Below are 20,146 nucleotides of genomic sequence, written 5' to 3'. Positions count from 1 at the left end.
GGGAAGAAGAATGCCCCAGAGGAATGGAAGCCATACTAGAGAATATTATAAAAGAAAATTTCCCAAACATCACCAAAGATTCTGACACACTGCTTTCAGAGGGATATCGGACCCCAGGTCACCTCAAATCTAACCGAGCTTCTCCAAGACACATTGTGATGAACCTGTCCAAAGTCAAGACAAAAGAAAAGATTCTGCAAGCTGCCAGGAGTAAGCGCCAGTTGACCTACAGGGGCAAATCCATCAGAGTGACCGCAGACTTCTCTAATGAAACTTTCCAAGCAAGAAGACAATGGTCATCTACCTTTAATCTACTTAAACAGAACAATTTCCAGCCCAGAATTCTGTACCCTGCTAAGCTAAGCTTCAAAATTGACGGAGAAATCAAATCATTTACGGATACACAAACATTGAGGAAATTCGCCACAACAAGACCAGCTCTACAGGAAATACTTCAACCTGTTCTGCACACTGACCACCACAATGGATCAGCAGCAAAGTAAGAACTCAGAAATGAAAGGACAGAACCTAACCTCCACACTGTTGCAAAAGATAAAACTAAGCAATGGACTCTCACAAAATAAGACAAATAGAATACTACCACACTTATCAATTATCTCAATAAATGTTAATGGCTTGAATTCCCCGCTGAAGAGACATAGATTGGTTGACTGGATTAAAAAACACAAGCCATCCATTTGCTGTCTGCAAGAAACACACCTGGCTTCAAAAGACAAATTAAAGCTCCGAGTCAAGGGTTGGAAGACAATTTTTCAGGCAAATGGAATTCAGAAGAAAAGAGGAGTTGCAATCTTATTTTCAGATATATGTGGATTTAAAGCAACTAAAGTCAAAAAAGACAAAGATGGTCACTTTATATTGGTCAAGGGAAAAATACAACAAGAAAACATTTCAATTCTAAATATCTATGCACCCAATTTAAATGCTTCCAGATTCTTGAAACAGACCTTACTCAGTCTGAGCAATATGATATCTGATAATACCATAATAACAGGGGACCTTAACACTCCTCTTACAGAGCTGGACAGATCCTCTAAACAGAAATTAAACAAGGATATAAGAGATTTAAATGAGATCCTAGAACAACTGTGCTTGATAGACGCATATAGAACACTCCATCCCAAAGATAAAGAATATACATTCTTCTCATCACCCCATGGAACATTCTCCAAAATTGATCATATCCTGGGACACAAAACAAATATCAACAGAATCAAAAGAATTGAAATTTTACCTTGTATCTTCTCAGACCATAAGGCACTAAAGGTGGAACTCAACTCTAACAAAAATGCTCGACCCCACCCAAAGGCATGGAAATTAAACAATCTTCTGTTGAATAACAGATGGGTGCAGGAAGAAATAAAACAGGAAATCATTAACTTCCTTGAGCATAACAACAATGAAGACACAAGCTACCAAAACCTGTGGGATACTGCAAAAGCAGTTTTGAGAGGAAAATTCATCGCTTTAGATGCCTACATTTGAAAAACAGAAAGAGAGCACATCAACAATCTCACAACAGATCTTATGGAATTGGAAAAAGAAGAACAATCTAAGCCTATACTCACTAGAAGAAAAGAAATATCCAAAATCAAATCAGAGATCAATGAAATTAAAAACAAAAGAATCATTCAGAAAATTAATGAAACAAGGAGTTGGTGTTTTTTTTTTTTTTTTTTTTTTTGTAGAGACACAGTCTCACTTTATGGCCCTCGGTAGATGCCGTGGCCTCACACAGCTCACAGCAACCTCCAACTCCTGGGCTTAAGCGATTCTCTTGCCTCAGCCTCCCGAGTAGCTGGGACTACAGGCCAAGGAGTTGGTTTTTTGAAAAAATAAATAAAATAGATAAACCATTGGCCAGACTAACGAGGAATAGAAAGGTAAAATCTCTAGTAACCTCAATCAGAAATGATAAAGGGGAAATAACAACTGATCCCACAGAGATACAAGAGATCATCTCTGAATAATACCAGAAACTCTATGCCCAGAAATTTGACAATGTGAAGGAAATGGATCAATATTTGGAATCACACCCTCTCCCTAGACTCAGCCAGAAAGAAATAGAGCTCCTGAACAGACCAATTTCAAGCACTGAGATCAAAGAAACAATAAAAAATCTTCCAACCAAAAAAAGCCCTGGTCCAGATGGCTTCACTCCAGAATTCTATCAAACCTTCAAGGAAGAGTTTATTCCTGTACTGCAGAAATTATTCCAAAAAATTGAGGAAGAAGGAATCTTCCCCAACACATTCTATGAAGCAAACATCACCCTGATACCAAAACCAGGAAAAGACCCAAACAAAAAGGAGAATTTCAGACCAATCTCACTCATGAATATAGACGCAAAAATTCTCCACAAAATCCTAGCCAATAGATTACAGCTTATCATCAAAAAAGTCATTCATCATGATCAAGTAGGCTTCATCCCAGGGATGCAAGGCTGGTTTAACATACGCAAGTCTATAAACATTATCCACCATATTAACAGAGGCAAAAATAAAGATCACATGATCCTCTCAATAGATGCAGAAAAAGCATTTGATAAAATCCAGCATCCTTTTCTAATTAGAACACTGAAGAGTATAGGCATAGGTGGCACATTTCTAAAACTGATTGAAGCTATCTATGACAAACCCACAGCCAATATTTTACTGAATGGAGTAAAACTGAAAGTTTTTCCTCTTAGAACTGGAACCAGACAAGGTTGTCCTCTGTCACCTTTACTATTCAACGTAGTGCTGGAAGTTCTAGCCAATACAATTAGGCAAGACAAGGGAATCCAAATAGGAGCAGAGGAGGTCAAACTCTCCCTCTTTGCTGACAACATGATCTTATACTTAGAGAACCCCAAAGACTCAACCACAAGACTCCTAGAAGTCATCAAAAAATACAGTAATGTTTCAGGATATAAAATCAATGTCCACAAGTCAGTAGCCTTTGTATACACCAATAACAGTCAAGATGAGAAGCTAATTAAGGACACAACTCCCTTCACTATAGTTTCAAAGAAAATGAAATACTTAGGAATATACCTAACGAAGGAGGTGAAGGACCTCTATAAAGAAAACTAGGAAATCCTCAGAAAGGAAATAGCAGAGGATATTAACAAATGGAAGAACATACCATGCTCATGGACGGGAAGAATCAACATTGTTAAAATGTCTATACTTCCCAACGCAATCTACCTATTCAATGCCATTCCTATCAAAATACCAACTTTAAAATACTTTCAAGATTTGGAAAAAATGATTCTGAGTTTTGTATGGAACCGGAAAAAAACCCATATAGCTAAGGCAGTTCTTAGTAACAAAAATAAAGCTGGGGGCATCAGCATACCAGATTTTAGTCTGTACTACAAAGCCACAGTGCTCAAGACAGCATGTTACTGGCACAAAAACAGAGACATAGACACTTGGAATCTAATTGAAAACCAAGAAATGAAACTAACATTTTACAACCACCTAATCTTTGATAAACCAAACAAGAACATACCTTTGGGGAAAGACTCCTTATTCAATAAATGGTGTTGGGAGAACTGGATGTCTACATGTAAAAGACTGAAACTGGACCCACACCTTTCCCCACTCACAAAAATTGATTCGAGATGGATAAAGGACTTAAATTTAAGGCATGAAACAATAAAAATCCTCCAAGAAAGCATAGGAAAAACACTGGAAGATATTGGCCTGGGGAAAGACTTCATGAAGAAGACTGCCATGGCAATTGCAACAACAACAAAAATAAACAAATGGGACTTCATTAAACTGAAAAGCTTCTGTACAGCTAAGAAGACAATAACCAAAGCAAAGAGAGAACCTACACAATGGGAAAGGATATTTGCATATTTTCAATCAGACAAAAGCTTGATAACTAGGATCTATAGAGAACTCAAATTAATCCTCATGAAAAAAGCCAACAATCCCTTATATCAATGGGCAAGAGACATGAATAGAACTTTCTCTAAAGACGACAGACGAATGGCTAACAAACACATGAAAAAATGTTCATCATCTCTATATATTAGAGAAATGCAAATCAAAACAACCCTGAGATATCATCTAACCCCAGTGAAAATGGCCCACATCACAAAATCTCAAAACTGCAGATGCTGGTGTGGATGTGGAGAGAAGGGAACACTTTTACACTGCTGGTGGGACTGCAAACTACTACAACCTTTCTGGAAGGAAGTATGGAGAAACCTCAAAGCACTCCAGCTAGACCTCCCATTTGATCCTGCAATCCCATTACTGGGCATCTACCCAGAAGGAAAAAAATCCTTTTATCATAAGAACACTTGTACTAGACTGTTTATTGCAGCTCAATTTACAATCGCCAAAATGTGGAAACAGCCTAAATGCCCACCAACCCAGGAATGGATTAACAAGCTGTGGTATATGTATACCATGGAATACTATTCAGCCATTAACAAAAATGGAGACTTTACATCCTTCGTATTAACTTGGATGGAAGTGGAAGACATTATTCTTAGTAAAGCATCACAAGAATGGAGAAGCATGAATCCTATGCACTCAATTTTGATATGAGGACAATTAATGATAATTATGGTTATGGGGGGGGAACAGAAAGAGGGAAGGAGGGAGGGGGGTGGAGCCTTGGTGTGTGTCACACTTTATGGGGGCAAGACATGATTGCAAGAGGGACTTTACCTAACAATTGCAATCAATGTAACCTGGCTTATTGTACCCTCAATGAATCCCCAACAATAAAAAAAATAAATAAATAAACAAAAGAGGGCGGCGCCTGTGGCTCAAGGAGTAGGGCGCCGGAGGTGGCGGGTTCAAACCCAGCCCCGGCCAAAAAACACCCCCAAAAAATAAAAAAAAATAAAAAAATAAACAAAAGAGAGCAAGATTTTAACTTGATTATGTAGAAGGAAAAAGATTGACAATAGGAAATATTATGATTCATGCCATAGTCACAAATTACTCCTATAATTTCAAAAGCTTGAAGTGGGGAAGCTCTTCAGAATAAATCAGAGGAGCAAGGAAAGAGAAAGAGAAATGTTTCATTCAGATATTCAGTCATTCAAGGAATACTGGGTTCCTGCCCCCCAGGAGCTTGCAGTCTAATTCGGATTGTGCATTCATGTATCTGCACCACACGTGAACAACTACCAGCTAATGGATGTTGACATGGTTGGGTTAAGAAGAAGGTGTAGGCATATGCAAGTCATTTTAAGAATGAAATCTCCTCCTATCTTCTTTGGTAGTCCTGTGGGTGATCTCCTCTATGCTCTGGTTAAGTAGAAATTCCTCCTAGGCTCGGTATCTGTGGCTCAAGTGGCTAAGGCGCTAGCAACATACACCTGAGCTGGCGAGTTCAAATCCAGCCTGGGCCCGCCAAACAATGATGGCTGCAACAAAAAAATAGCCTGGTGTTGTGGCAGGCGCCTGTAATCCCAGCTACTCGGGAGGCTGAGGCAGGAGAATCGCCTCAGCCCAGGAGTTGGAGGTTGCTGTGAGCTGTGATGTCATAGCACTCTACCCAGGATAATAGCTTGAGACTCTGTTACACACACACACACAAAAAAAAAAAAAAAAAAGAAAGAAAAGAAAAGAAAAAAAGAAATTCCTCCTAGTTGGCTGGCTGTTTCTAATGTCTACAATCCCTGCACCTTTTGATACTCAGACAAGTGCAAAATAATTATACAAGTATTTATCAGTATTTAAGAAAAATAAACTCTTTCAGAACAGAGTCTGTGTCTTACCTTTGTATGATTTATGCAATTTTTAAAGTTGAATGATGGTTGAATGAAGAAATGAAAACAAATTAAGAAGAATGAAGGTAGTCACGGGCATTTCCTTCCCTGTAGGCCTGCACTATTCAGTACAGTAACCCCTTGCTAGGCAGCACCCGTAGCTCAGTGGTAGGGCGCCGGCCACATACACTGAGGTTGGCGGGTTCGAACCTGGCCCCAGGCCAGCTGAGACAGCAATGACAACTGCAACAAAAAAAATAGCCGGGCGTTGTGGTGGGTGTGTAGGGAGGCTGAGGCAACAGAATTGCTTAAGCCCAAGAGTTTGATATTGCTGTGAGCTGTGACACCACAGCACTCGACCCAGGGTAACAGCTTGAGGAAAAAAAAAGCCCCTTACTACATGTGTTTAGCAAGCACTGGAAACGTGGTTAGTCTGAATTGAGGTGTGCTGTAAACATAAAATGCACCTTGGATTTTGAAGACCTAGGATGTAAAGAGCTAGGCATGGTGGCTCACGCCTATATTCCCAGCATTTTGGGAGGCTGAAGCAGGAAGATTGCTTCAGGCCAGAAGTTTGGAGACCAGCCTGGACGATGTATCCAGACCCTGTTTCTATAAAAAATAATAAAATTGTCTGGGCCCAGTGGCACGCACTTGTAGTCTCAGTAACTCAAGAGGCTAAGGCAGGAAGATTGTAGAGCCTAAGAATTCAAGAATTGCAGTAAGCTCTGATCACACCACTGCACTCCAACCTGGGTGTCAGAGCAAGACTGTCTCTTAAAAAAAAAAAAGAAAAAGAGGGAGAGAGAGAGAGAGAGAGAGAACATGTAAATTATGCCATTACTAATTTTGTCTATTGATTACATGTTAAAGTGATAATTTTTGATATATTAGGTTAAATAAAATACCTGATTAAAATTAATTGTACCTGTTTCATTCTTCTCTTTTAGTGTGGCTACTAGACAATTTAAAATCACCTAAGTGGTTCATACTGTATTTGTGTAGAATAGTGCTGCTCTAGGCAATTCTTTCCTTTAAACATTTAAGATGAATGGGAATATGGTTTATTCATTCTTTGAGCCCAGAAAATCCTCCTCTATCTATCTGAAAGGACAATAAATGTTATGAGTGTCTATAGTAGGTGGGTTCCAAACTTTTCATTTATGGAGACAGTTAATAAGTATAGTCAACTCTGTTTTTTGAGACAGAGTCTCATTTTGTCACCCTTGGTAGAGTGCCCTAATGTCACAGCTCACAGCAACCTCCAACTCTTGCCTCAGCCACCCAAGTAGCTGGGACTATAGACACCAGCCACAACACCCAGCTATTTTTACAGATTGGGTCTCACTTTGGCTCAGGCTGGTCTCAAACTCCTGAGCTCAAGCAATCCACCCACTTCTGCCTCCCAGAATGCTAGGATTACAAGCGTGAGCCACGGGTACCCGGTCTTAGTCAACTCTATTTTTCACAGTGTGAAAGCAGCCACAGCCAAGACCTAAGCGTGTGACTGTTTTCCAATAAAACTTTATTTACAAAATCAGGTGGCCATGCAATCAGTCAGTAGGAATTTCCAAGTACACAATTACACAGGCGTGACAAAAATGTTTCAAAAGATAAGAAAATTTAACACAAGTGTTTAAATACTGTTCAAAACATGCCACATTACATTGTCACATTTAGCAAATTATAGGACTAATTTGCCAGGAGTCCTAGGCACTAGACTTAAAACCATGAAAAGCCCACATTTTAAAAGGATAAGATTTTTTAGAAAGTCATTTTCCAAGTTTATGCACACCACATCCAGTATTGCTCCATGTAACATTAATTTGTTTTATAAAGTGACTTCTCTCCAAAGTCATTTACTATGCATAATGTTTAAAGAAATATAAATACCTGTGCTGTAGGCTCCTGGTCCAATGAGCATTACTGTACTATAAAGCATACGTTTTCAACCAATCAGCTCTCTGCTATTTTCATTTAAGTGGGTTTTGTAATGTGCTCAGCTTGTGATGACTTCTCTTTTCGACCCATTTTGCATTCTGCTTAATCATTTTGATCCATAAATGACAGACTAAACTGTTCATGTGATAAGACTGGACTTGACTTCAAGGGAAGAATGTCACGAGAGATATTAAAAGTCAGTTGTATCATAGTGCTCACCTGGATGGATACAGTTGAGAAACAACGATGACTGGGCTTTGCCATCGGACACTCTGAAGAGCACGATGAACATCTCTGTGATACGGGGTTGAGGAGCAGCAGTAGAGGGAGGCCTGTGCCTCTTCTGGGGAATTAGTAGTAGACACACGATTGGGAACGTGGCAATGTGAGATGCCGGGCACAAAACTCCACCAGGCCACTACCGTATTGGCCTGGGCAGTGGTCCCAATTCTAGAAATGCATCTCCCCTGATAAACAAGTTTATGTACAATATGAAAATTCAAATGAGACTTTTTTCCCCCAGTTTGTTTTGACAAATAGGAAATCTTTGGCCCTGCTTTAATCTATTTAAAAATGTAGTACAACATACACGTCTCATGTGTTCCATCTTTAACCACCTAAATATCTTGAAAATGGTTTATTTTCTAAGTGGTTTTAATCTTTTTTCCTCTGAAATACGTTCAAACCATTCATTTCCATGACAAACCCTATAATACAAAAGTAATCTCTGTGCCAGTCTCTGACCAAATTATGACAAATTTTAAATTAGCACCATCTAAATTAGAGTACCCACTAGCTAAACAGCAGCATCTGCCATTAATCCCTTTGTAAAAACTTGTTTTTCTGTTTAAAAGAGATAGTACAAATTATATTCCTATAAGTTACGGCTTAAAATTGGAAAGGGATATATGATCCCTTTAAAGAAGATAGTCTGCTCCGAAAGCAGTTTGTATCCCATTCTGGATTAGGGATGGTTACCAAGGAGATCACTGGACTTCATTAGTAAGCGTCTAGAATCAGGAATCTAGTGGGCTCTCAGGAAATATTTGCAGAAAGAAAAAGAAGGAGAGAAAGAAGAGAGGAAAGCTGAAAGGAAGAAGGAAGGGAGAGGGGACACTTTCTCCTCTTAGAAAAGAATATTGTGATGGTTAATGTTATGTATTAAAATTGGCTAGGCCACCATACCCAGATATTCATTCAAACATCACTCTAAGTGTTTCTGTGAAGGTATTTTTTAGATGACATCAACATGTGAATCAGTAGACTTTAAGTAATACAGATGACTCTCCATAGCGTAAGTAGACTTCATCCAGTCAGTTAAAGGCCTAACAGCAAAAGACTGACCTCCCCCTAGGAAGGGGGGATTCTGCCAGCAGACTGCCTTTGGAGACAAACTGCAGCGTCAACTCTTCCCTGGGCTCCCACTCCTGGTATACCATCTTCTCTCTCCAGCCTGCACCTGTAGCCCCCTGCAGCATTCCTTATGGTCCTTGGAGGAAGAGAAAACTCAAACCCGGATTGTAATGGTTCTGTGGGGTATGCAGGCACCACCCAGAAGTAGACACCTGCAGCACCATATCCCCTTTGGGGGACATCCTTCAAGGCCAGTGGTGAAGGGAAATCCTCCCAGTGGGCAGAACTTGGAGGGTGCGCCTAGTTGTTCATTATGTGTAGAAGAAGAAATGGCCAGATAACGCAATTATATACCAATGCACAAGCTATATAGCCAATGGTTTGGCTGGCTAGTCAGAGACTTGGAAGGAGCATGACTGAAAAATTGGTAACAAGGAAATCTGGGGAAAAGATAATGTGGATAGATCTGTCTGAATGGGTGAAAAAATGTAAAAATATCTTGTTCCATGTGAATTCTCACTAAGGGTGACCTCAGCTGAAGAGAACTTTTATAATCAAGTGGATAGGATGACCTATTCCATGGATAGCAGTCAGCCTCTTCCCTCCACCACCTGCGTTGTTGCCCAATGGGCTCATGAACAAAGTGGTCATGGTGGCAGGGAGGGGAGTTATGCATGGGTTCAGCAACATGGACTTCTACTCACCAAGGCTGATCTGGCTACAGCCACCACTGGGTGCCTATTCTGCCCATGGCAGAGACCAACACTGGCTCCAATGCCCTGGTAATGGGCTCGTGGCAGCCTGGGCCATTTCCATCATGGGGGAACAGGACATGACAATTCTTACTGGACTAGACACCTATTCTGGATACAGATTTATGCCTTCCCCACATGCAATGCGTCTGCTAAAACTACCATCTACAGACTTACAGAATGTCTCATCCACCATCACAGTATTCCAGGCAGCACTGCTTCTGCCCAAGGAACTCGCTTCAAAGCAAATGAAATGCCCAGGCTCATGGAATTCACCAGCCTCACCACATTCCCCAGCTGGCCTAAAAGAACAGTAGAATGGCTTTGGGGAACTCATTTACAGCACCAGCTAGGTGGCAATACTTTGCAGGGCCAGGACAAGGATCTCTAGAAGGTTTTATATGCACCAAATGAGTGTCCAACATATGATGCTTTCTTTTCTCACAGTCAGAATTTAAGAGTCCAGGAATCAAGGGGTGGAAACAGGAGTATCACCACTCTCTATTACCTCTGGTAACCCACTAGCAAAATTTTTGATTTGGACCTCCAACATCCTTGCGTTCTACTGGCCTAGAGATCTTAGTTTCAAAGAGAGAAATGTCTCCACAAAGAGAAACAATGAAAATGAGTTGGAGGTTAAGATTGCCACGTGGCCACTCTGGACTCCTCACGATTCTGAAGAAACAGGCAGCAGGCGTGTGCTGTCTGGGCTAACTGAACCTGACCATCAAGGGGATATTAGATTACTGCTCCATAATCCAGGGGAGGAAGAGCATGTTTCAAATGCAGGAGCTCCCTTGGGGTGTCTCTAAATATGATATGCGCCATGACTAGAGTCAATGAAAAACTACAACAACCCATTTGAGGCAGAACTTTCAGGAATGAAAGTTCGGGTCATGACAGCAGGTAAACAGCTATGATCAGCTGAGATGCTTGCTGAGAACAAAGGGAATAAATGGTAGAAGAAGGTGGTCCCAGCTACAGGGCGGCGCCTGTAGCTCAGTGAGTGGGCGCCTCGCCCCATATACCGAGGGTGGCAAGTTCAAACCCAACTCCGGCCAAACTGCAACAAAGAAATAGCCGGATATTGTGGCGGGCACCTGTAGTCCCAGTTACTTGGGAGGCTAAGGCAAGAGAATCACCTAAGCCCAAGAGCTGGAGGTTGCTGTGAGCTGTGATGCCACAGCACTCTACCGAGGGTGACAAAGTAAGACTCTGTGTCTAAAAAAAAAAAAAATCTCAGCTACAATCATGTGACCAGTGACAGAAATGAGGACTATCATTGTGATGAGTATTTCTTCCTCATTTTGTTATAAATATGTTTGTGCATTGTTTGTGCATGTATATGTACGCATATATATGTAGAGAGATTTCAAATATATTTGTTTTGTTCCTTTTCTTCTCCTTTTATCATGTAACATAAGTTGTATTGATTTTATGTCATAGTGTCTCAGGACTGTTAACTTTATATTATAGTATTTAAGTTATAGGATAGTAAAGAGAAAACCAAACATTACTCAAGGACTTTGCATCCTCTTCTGGGGAAAGGGTTAGTATGTTTTCAGTTGTATATAGGATAATTTCTTCATTAACCTGGTTGTTTTTTTTTTTTTTTTTCAGTTTTTGGCCAGGACTGGATTTGAACCTGCCACCTCTGGCATATGGGGCTGGCGCCCTACTCCTTTAAGCCACAGGAGTGGCCTGTTATTTTTTATATATATATATATATAGATAGATAGATAGATTAAGTATACTTTAAGAAAATGTGCACAAGTGCCAAATTGACAAGGAGTTGATTTGTGATGCTTCATTTATGTGTCCACTTGATTGGGCCACAGTACCTAGATATTTGGTCAAACACCCATCTAGACATTGCTCTGAAAGTATTCTTTAGATAAGATTAAGTTTTAAATCAGGCTGGGTGTAGTGGTTCATGCCTTAATCCTAGCGTTCTGGAAGCCAAGGCAGTTGGATTGCTTGAGCTCACCCAGCACGAACAAGACCGAGTCGCTACTAAAAAATAGAAAAACCAACCTGGCATCATGGCAGACACCTGTAGTCCCAGCTACTTGGGAGGCTGAGGCAAGAGGATTGCTTGAACCCAGGAGTTGGAGGTTGCTGTGAGCTGTGACACCATGGCACACTACCAAGGGTGACATGACAGAGTAAGACTCTAAAAAAAAAAAAAAGAATTCAATTAGTAGACTTTGAGCAAAGTAGATGTAGGTGGTCTTCATGAAATCAGCTGAAGACCTTAAGAAAAAAAAAAGACACTCAGCGCCTATAGCTCAAGCAGCTAAGGTGCCAGCCACATACACCCAAGCTGGCAGGTTTGAATCCAGCCTGGGGCTGCCAAACAACAATGAGAACTACAACCAAAAAATAGCCGGGCATTGTGGCAAGCCCCAGTAGTCCCAGCTACTTGGGAGGCTGAAGCAAGAGAATCGCTTAAGCCAGGAGTTGGAGGTTGCTATGAGCTGTGAAGCCATGGTACTCTACCCAGGGTGACAGCTGGAGGCTCTGTCAAAAAAAAAAAAAAATACTGAGGTCATGGTACATCCTGACAATGGGATATTATTCAGCACTAAAAAGAAATGAACTATCAAGGCATGAAGAGACATGGAGGATTTTAAAATGCATATTACTAAGTGAAAGAAGCCAGTCTGAAAAGGCTACATATTGTGTGATTCCAACTACATGACATTCTAGAAAAGGCAAAGCTATGGAGACAGTGACAAGATCAGTGGTTGCCAGGGCTTTGGGGAGGGAGGGATGAAGAGGCAGAGTACAGAGGATTTTTAGGGCAGTGGAACTCTTCCGTATGATACGTAATGGTGGATATATGTCATTAGATATTTGTCCAAACTCATAGAACACACAACACCAGGACCCGAATATAAACTATGGACTGTGGGCCATACAGATGTGCCAGTGCTGGTGCCCAGGCTGGACCAGGGGAACCACTCTGGTGCAGGCTGTGAGTGACGCAGAAGCCGGAGCTGGTGTGGGGCAGGGGATGTGTGGGAACTCCCCGCACTTTCCACTTGATCATGCTGTGAACCTAAAACTCCCCCAAAGGATAAAGTCTGTTTTTTCAAAAAAGATGGAGGCCCTCCAAGGAAGAGGGAATTTTGCCTCCAAACTATTCTGGGCTCAAACTGCAGGGTCAACTCTTCTCTGGGTCTCCAGCTTGCAGACTCTGATTTTGGACTTGCCAGTCTCCACCATCACTTAAGCCAATTTCTTAAAATCTCTTCCTCTCTCCTCCTCAGTATTCATACACACACGCGCACACACCACATATACGTGTATATATACACACATACACATACTATTAGTTCTACTGCTCCAGAGAATGCTGACTAATGCAACAACAATATAAAGTCACATCATGGTGCTGATATAAACACATCCTACATGTCTATAAGTGATTTTTTTTTTTCGAGACAGAGTCTCACTTTGTTACCCTTGGTAGAGTGCTATGGTGTCACAGCTCACAGCAACCTCAAAATCTTGGGCTTAAGCAATTCCCTTGTCTAAGCCTCCCAAGTAGCTGGGACTACAGGCTCCTGCCACAACACCCAGCTATTTTTTTGGTTGCAGTTGTCATTGTTGTTTAGCTGGTCTAGGCCGGGTTCGAACCTGCCAGCCTGGGTGTAGGTGGCCGGTGCCATAACCACTGTGCTACAGATGCTGAGCCTGTCAGTGGTTTTTATAATTGGATGCATCAGTGAACAGGCAGAGGAGAGACCCTCCTGGTCAGAAGCATCTCAATGCTATGAAAGAAAATTCGGGATGGGTCTTAGATTTTTAGTGGAAGGAGAGATGAAGCTGATACTGTCAACCTTGCAGTGGGTGGGTGAGAGCAGAGGAGCCATCTGTGCTGGAAAGTCCATTCTGTAATTAATCCTACCAGCCATACAAGCAGTCCCTTATCTAGTAACTCAGAGCCAGGGGATTGTGGGAAAGTTACAGCACTCGCCAGACAGAGCAGCCAGGGGCTGGGATTGGAAGTATAAAGGTTCCAATGGCTGCAAAAGAAATTTTCTACATAGCTTTAAGAAAAAACAAAGATTAAACAATGATTGATAAGATTTAAGGATGGGTGAGATTCGTAGCAAATGCACTGAGGTGTGTATTTTCTTTAATTATCATCTCTGTGGGGCTGTTGTCTTTGTGTTTAATGTTTGTTATCTGTTTTAATAAAGAGATCTTTCCTTTGTCACAGAAATTATAATTAGATTGTAAAATAAATTAATCTTTCAGCTAATCATACCTTTGGGAGAGTCAGGCTTTTTAGATGGAAAGCTCTAATATGAGAATTGTCACTTACTTGGTAGCCACTACCCTAATTGTAGGCAAAGAACTCTGAGGAACTAAGGGGTCTCTTGAGTGCTGAGCTTACAGACTGAACCCCAACAAAAAGAAAGAAATATCAATGTCAAAATTTTCATATGTGTGTGAACTTCAAATATGTCCCCTGAGTCTCCTGACCCTGTCAAACACTAATTATAACAAAGGGGTATTTAGGGCATCAAATCAATGGTTTTGGAGTTTTTTATGTATGAGGATTCCCTTGTAATCCTTTATTTACTATACTTTATTATCTGATGCAAAAATACTTAATGAGAAAAAGTTGCTAAGAATTTGGAACTTATTTTAAATGGATGCACAAACTATTACTCATAAAAAATATTTATGTTGAGAATAGTAGTTCACGTGTGTGTGAGCTCTCTGACCAGTTTAGGTGTATACATGGACCCATAAGCCTCTTGTAGTAATTCCTCAGTAGCTGATTTAGACAATGGGATGTGAAGACCCTCAATAGCCCGTCTCATACTCTTTGAGTTTGTTTGTTTGTTTGTTTGTTTGTTTTAGTGGCAGGGTCTTGCTCTGCCATCCAGGCTAGAGTGTGGTGAATCGATCATAACTTACTGCAGCCTCTAACTTTTGGGCTCAAGCCATTTTCCTGCCTCAGCCTCCAAGTAGCTGGGCTGTAGGGCATGCCACCACACCCAGCTAATTTTTTTATTTTTTGTAGAGTCGGGGTCTCACTGTGTTGCCCAGGCTGGTCTTGAACTCCTGGCCTCAAGCAATCCTCCTACCTTGGCCTCCCAAAGTGCTGGGATTACAGGCCTGAGCCACCATACCTGGCACCTATACTCTTTAAAGGACTTTGTATCTTAGAGCAAATGCAAGCTCCTCCCTCTGGATCCCATGGCTAGGCAGTACTGCTTGCCTCTGTTACTTGCCATGGTTTCCCAACTGGCCTCAAGGTCTCCACTCACTTCCATTCCCTCTCCCAACTCTAATTCATTCTTCACATCATGGCAGAGTTACCTTTGTAGACCTAGACCTGCCCAAGCCACTTGCTGACTCAAACGCGTCCAAGGCTCTCTCTTTATCAGCAGGGCATCCTTCTCAAACTTGAGCATTCATCAGCGTGCTTTGGAAGACTTGTTAAAATGCGGACTCTGGGGCTCCATGCCTAGAGTTTCTGACTCTGTAAGTCTGGAGTGGGACTAAAGACTGGCCTTTCTAATAAGTTTGCAGGTGAAAGGGATGGTGCTGGTCTAGGGACCCCACTTGGAGAACCCACTGTCCTAGAGTATAAAACCTGGACTTCCTAATGATCTGGACCCTGACATCTCTCAAATTTTGCCTCCTGCCTGGTTTACCCTTTACCTCTTAACCACTTGTTAAGATTTCTACTCATCCGAAGTTTAGCATCACACACCTCCCCAAGTCCCCTCCAGACCAAATTAACAAACTAATCTTTCCTGTTCCCACTGAGTTAGTACCCACCCTTCTCTTACAGTGTGCGTCCCATCTCTTTGTAATCATTAGCTTACAGCCATCGGCCTCACCCACTAGGTCGTGTGCTCCAAGAAGACAGGGATCTAATCATCCATCTTAATCTTCCCAGTACAAGAACAAGTGCTCAGTAAGTGTTTCCGTGTGCTTTTGAATCAGTATAAACAGCAAGTGTCAACTTTTAAAACAATGTGTCTAAGGCTGTTAAAACCCCTGCACTTTGTGGGCTCACATCCCTAGGATTAGACTGTGGTCAGTTCAAGAAAGTATCTTATCAACAGCCTGCGGCTATTTGTGATCCTGATTTAAAAGGACATATAGACACACATATACGTCATACATGTAAATAAAATTAAGAAACATAAGAAATCTTTATTAGAATCTAAGACTAACTAGACTGACACCAAACCAAAAACTTGTATTTGCCTCTGAAATTCTGCATGGTTCAAAGAAAACCAGAGATGGTTCCACATTTATCCCATCAACACAACATTCAAGCCAAGGCGACGGTATTTCAGTGATCCTTTCCATACATGTTTTACAAACACAGCTGACAATTTCCAAATAACGGAATAACTGGAGTTGACAACAAGAGATGGAGGGTATTTTTACATTTTGGAGATTTTGCCTAGTCCATGAGGTAAAGAGAAAAAAGAGAGCTTTTAAGAACATCTGACTGCAAGTAAAAAGCAGACTTTACGTGTACCAGACTATGTGTCATACAGCGGCCTTTGGGAGAGACCTGTGAAGTTGGAAAGCAGCATCTTTAAAGGCAAACCATCCTGTATTATAAATACAGAGTTTATCATTCTGTTATTGGCTCCTACATGAGGTATATACTGGTTGATTGCTCATTGACTATTAAAAGATTTTTGTATTATATTTCCAAGGACAGGTCTTACGATAGCAGATCTGTAATTGCTATAACCTGCTCCCCTCTCCCTCCTTCTTTCCTTCCTTTTTCTCTGTCTCTTGCTTTCTTCCTTCCTTCCAACTCCCCTGCCTTCATATATTCACACAATTTTTAAAATATGTGTATATATACACATCCTCCCATGCCTCAATTACTTCTCTTGACTTTCATAAATTAACGTGTTAAATGATACCTCCTCATGCTCTGATAATAGCTACCAAATTTTGCTCAACCTTTCACGATCTGTCATCAGATCCTGTTCATCAGAACACATCCAGCTTTGAAAAAATGTTCTTCAGATATCTTGTGCACTCATTTATTTAATAATTGGGTGTCATATGTACTGGTGACACAGCCGTGAAAAAAATAAATATGATTCCTGACCTCACTGAACTCACAGCCTTGTGGAGGTAACAGTCAGTAAACAAGTAATCTCCCAAATACATATTATGCATAATTACCAGGTTCAAGTGCCTTGAAAGAAAAGTCTTTGCTATGAGCTATTAGGAATGAGGGATCTCATATGAATGAAGGAAATATAGAAGATTCCATCACTGACCAATTCTTTACCCTCCCCCACCCCTCTCCGCACTGTGTCCAAGCCTTTGCCAAGTGGTTGCTGCAGTCCCTCCCACAAAAAGGGCAGAGTATGTGTCCCCACCCCTTAATTCTGGCTTTGTGGCTTTGACCAATAGAAAAAGGCAAAAATGATGTTGTGCCAGCCTTGAGTCTTGACCTCAACAGTGCATGTGTGTTTATACCTTCCTATTGCACTTTTGCTATGACCCTTGGAGCTCATGTCTAGGCTGACCCGCTGATTTGATGGGAAGGATGAGCAACATGCAGAAATGACCTGTCCCTGCTAATATCCTCTATTCAATCCTGGTTTAAAGGGTGGTGGTGCATGCCTTGTAGTCCCAGCTTCTCGGGAGATTGAGACAAGGGGATATCTTGAACCCAGGAGTTTAAATGTAGCCTGGGCAACATAGCAAGACCCCTCTCTTTAAAAAATCAGAGCCTCTAGTCAGCCCATCCACCCAACAGGAGTGAGCCAGGCTTTCATCAGATAACTCAGCTGACCAATAGACACATGAACACCAATAATATGTAATTATTGTCTTGAGCCACAGAGTTTTGGCATAGTTTGTTACACAGCAATAGCTAACTGATACAGGGCATCAGGAAATTCTTTGCCAAGAAAGTGACATTTGTGCTGAGACTAAAATATTAAGTAGGTATGAGACAGGTTAAGAATGAAGGGAAGCATGTTTTGATGGAGGGAGAGGCCTATATGAAAGACTTCAGGCTTCAACCCTCAGCATTTGATACCTTCCGGTGACTGGAAGAAGCTCTGTGGTTTGGGGAAGGGAATGAGCTGAAGCCAGGAAGGGAACAGGAATAGATCATACTGGCTTCTCATTTAGTCTTCTTAGAGATTTCATTTCAGATTAAACTTCAAAAATTGAGCTCAGAGCTATCTATGATCAAGAACGTTAAAATCAAAGGATTGACATTTCATTACTCTTAATCTAGAATTGTGCTGTCCTGTAGGGTAGCCACTAGCCACATATGGCTATGTCAGTTGAAATTAATGACAATTAAGTTAAAAATTCAGGTCTTCAGTTGCACTGGCTTCATTTCAAAAGCTCAGTAGCCCCATGTGGTTAGTGGCTACCATATTAGCAAAACAAATATAGAACACTTCCATTATCTCAGAAAGTTCTACTGGACAATGCATTAGTAACTTGGTACTACACAGTGAATTACTACACCTTTAGGGGCTTAGAATAACATAAATGTCTTATCTCACTTTCCATTGGTCAGGAGTCTGGGTACAGGTTACCTGGGTTCTCCACTCCGTGTCTCATCAGGCTAGAATCAAGGGGTACACTGGAGATTTCCCTCTGAGGTTTAGAGTCCTTTTCCAAGCTCATTAGCTGTTGACAGAATTCATTTTTTTGCCTCTGTATGACGAAGGGACCATTCGCAATTCCTAGAGCTGCCTTTGGGTCCTTACATGTGACCCCTTCTTCTCACAATAGGACGGTTTGCTTCATTTTCCTTGTCGCCAGTAGCATGTATTGGTTCTGACCTTCACCTTCTTTTTTTTTTTTTTGGTTGCAGTTTGGCGGGGGCCGGGTTTGAACCCGCCACCCTTGGTATATGGGGCCGGCGCCTTACCGACTGAGCCACAGGCGCCACCCCCCTTCACCTTCTTTTAAGGGCTTGCCTGACAAGATCAGGTCCAGCTGGCATAAATTCCCTTTTGATTAACTCAAAGTCAACTGATGAGTAACCTAATCAAGGGGAGTGGCATCGCATCACATTGATTGGTTCCACCGACTCTCATGGGTAGGGGATTATTCAGGGGGCATACACGAGGGGGCCTCTGAAAATTCTGTCAACCACAGACAGCACTGTTCTAGAAAGTACAAAAAAGTTAAATAAGCTAATAAATGGAGAAGACAAGTGGTGGGAGAACTTAGAAGGATTCATACGGGCTTAGAATAAGGGATAATTACTACTGAAATAATCTCTACATTACTGAGGCCTATAACAGCCTTCTTGCAACAGGTGGGGTCAAGGTTTTTATCTACAGTAGTTTCACCCTCAGAGTAGCTGTAACCACGTCTCTGCATGCCACCATGCAGGAGGATAAACAAGACCCTTGAAAGCAAACACAAATAGACATTACCACATTACCTGAAAGGGCTGACAATTCCTCTATTCCATTTCCTTGCTGTTAGGAACCTCCCGGAGTTTGTGACCTTATGCTAGTCCTGATCTCCAAAACCCAGTTGCTGCTTCTCAGATTAACTCATTTACTGGCTTGACACATCCTGGCATTGGCGTGAGCTCTCTGGCTTCCAGACCTTTGGCCCTCAGGACTGCAAACCACTGTGGAGCTTCAACTCCTGGCACTTGAACCTAAAAAGGGCCAGATACTCCTAGGCAGAAGTCCCCGTCTCTCACAATCCCTGCTGGGCTGCTGCCTGTGGCTTGGATTCAGAGAAGGAAAGGACCTTAAGTAGTGATTTTCAGGGCGAGGTGAGCTGGCAGAAAGAAATCATTTATACCATTTGACTTGGTTGCCCTCAATGGAAACTTCAACCACTGATTACGAGGACTCTGTGAGGCAAATGATTAATTTTAAAGAAGTGCTGATTAAAAATTATGGAAAGAATATATTTATTGTTGTGATAAAATTCCATCTACATAATTTTAAGTTTCACAAAGAAACTGATTTTTAAGGGTTGCATTGAACTATTTCAAGAAATTTGATTTCGGAGCTATGCTCGATTCTGAAATGGTTTTTACGGTAATACTGCCTTAAAAAAAAAAAAAGATTTTTTTTTTTCTCACATATGAAGAATAAGTGTTTGCAGTCTAACTACAATCAGTTTTTCAGCGGAGTGGAGATATTTTAGTGCCTTCAGTGGGCATTTATCTTCTTGCCATCAGCACAATAGAATGAAAATGTACCCATATTAGCATTAATAATAAAACCAAGTCCATTATGCAGACTTTCTTGTCAGTTAAATTTGTTGCAGGCTCAGTTTTGGATTCAATTTCATCCATTTGGAAGTACTTTTGCTGTCAAGCAAATTTTTGTTTTATCATTTTAATTTT

At 41.2% G+C, this 20,146-nt stretch overlaps 1 long non-coding RNA gene across 1 annotated transcript in view; it reads right to left on the bottom strand.

Moving 5' to 3' along the window:
* The window catches only part of LOC128594947 (uncharacterized), a 37,439-nt gene extending 18,145 nt beyond the window's left edge, over positions 1–19,294 (bottom strand). The window contains exons 1-2 of the long non-coding RNA XR_008382664.1: positions 19,220–19,294; positions 11,824–11,962 (exon numbers count right to left, since the gene is read on the bottom strand). This is a non-coding gene — a long non-coding RNA (uncharacterized LOC128594947). The remainder of the gene's footprint in view (positions 1–11,823; positions 11,963–19,219) is intronic.
* Positions 19,295–20,146: the final 852 nt, after the last annotated feature.

Source organism: Nycticebus coucang, chromosome 9 (genome assembly GCF_027406575.1).
Source record: "Nycticebus coucang isolate mNycCou1 chromosome 9, mNycCou1.pri, whole genome shotgun sequence".
NCBI lineage: Eukaryota > Metazoa > Chordata > Mammalia > Primates > Lorisidae > Nycticebus > Nycticebus coucang.
Note: the sequence above shows the minus strand (reverse complement) of the source record. Positions and strands in the feature narration are given on the sequence as shown.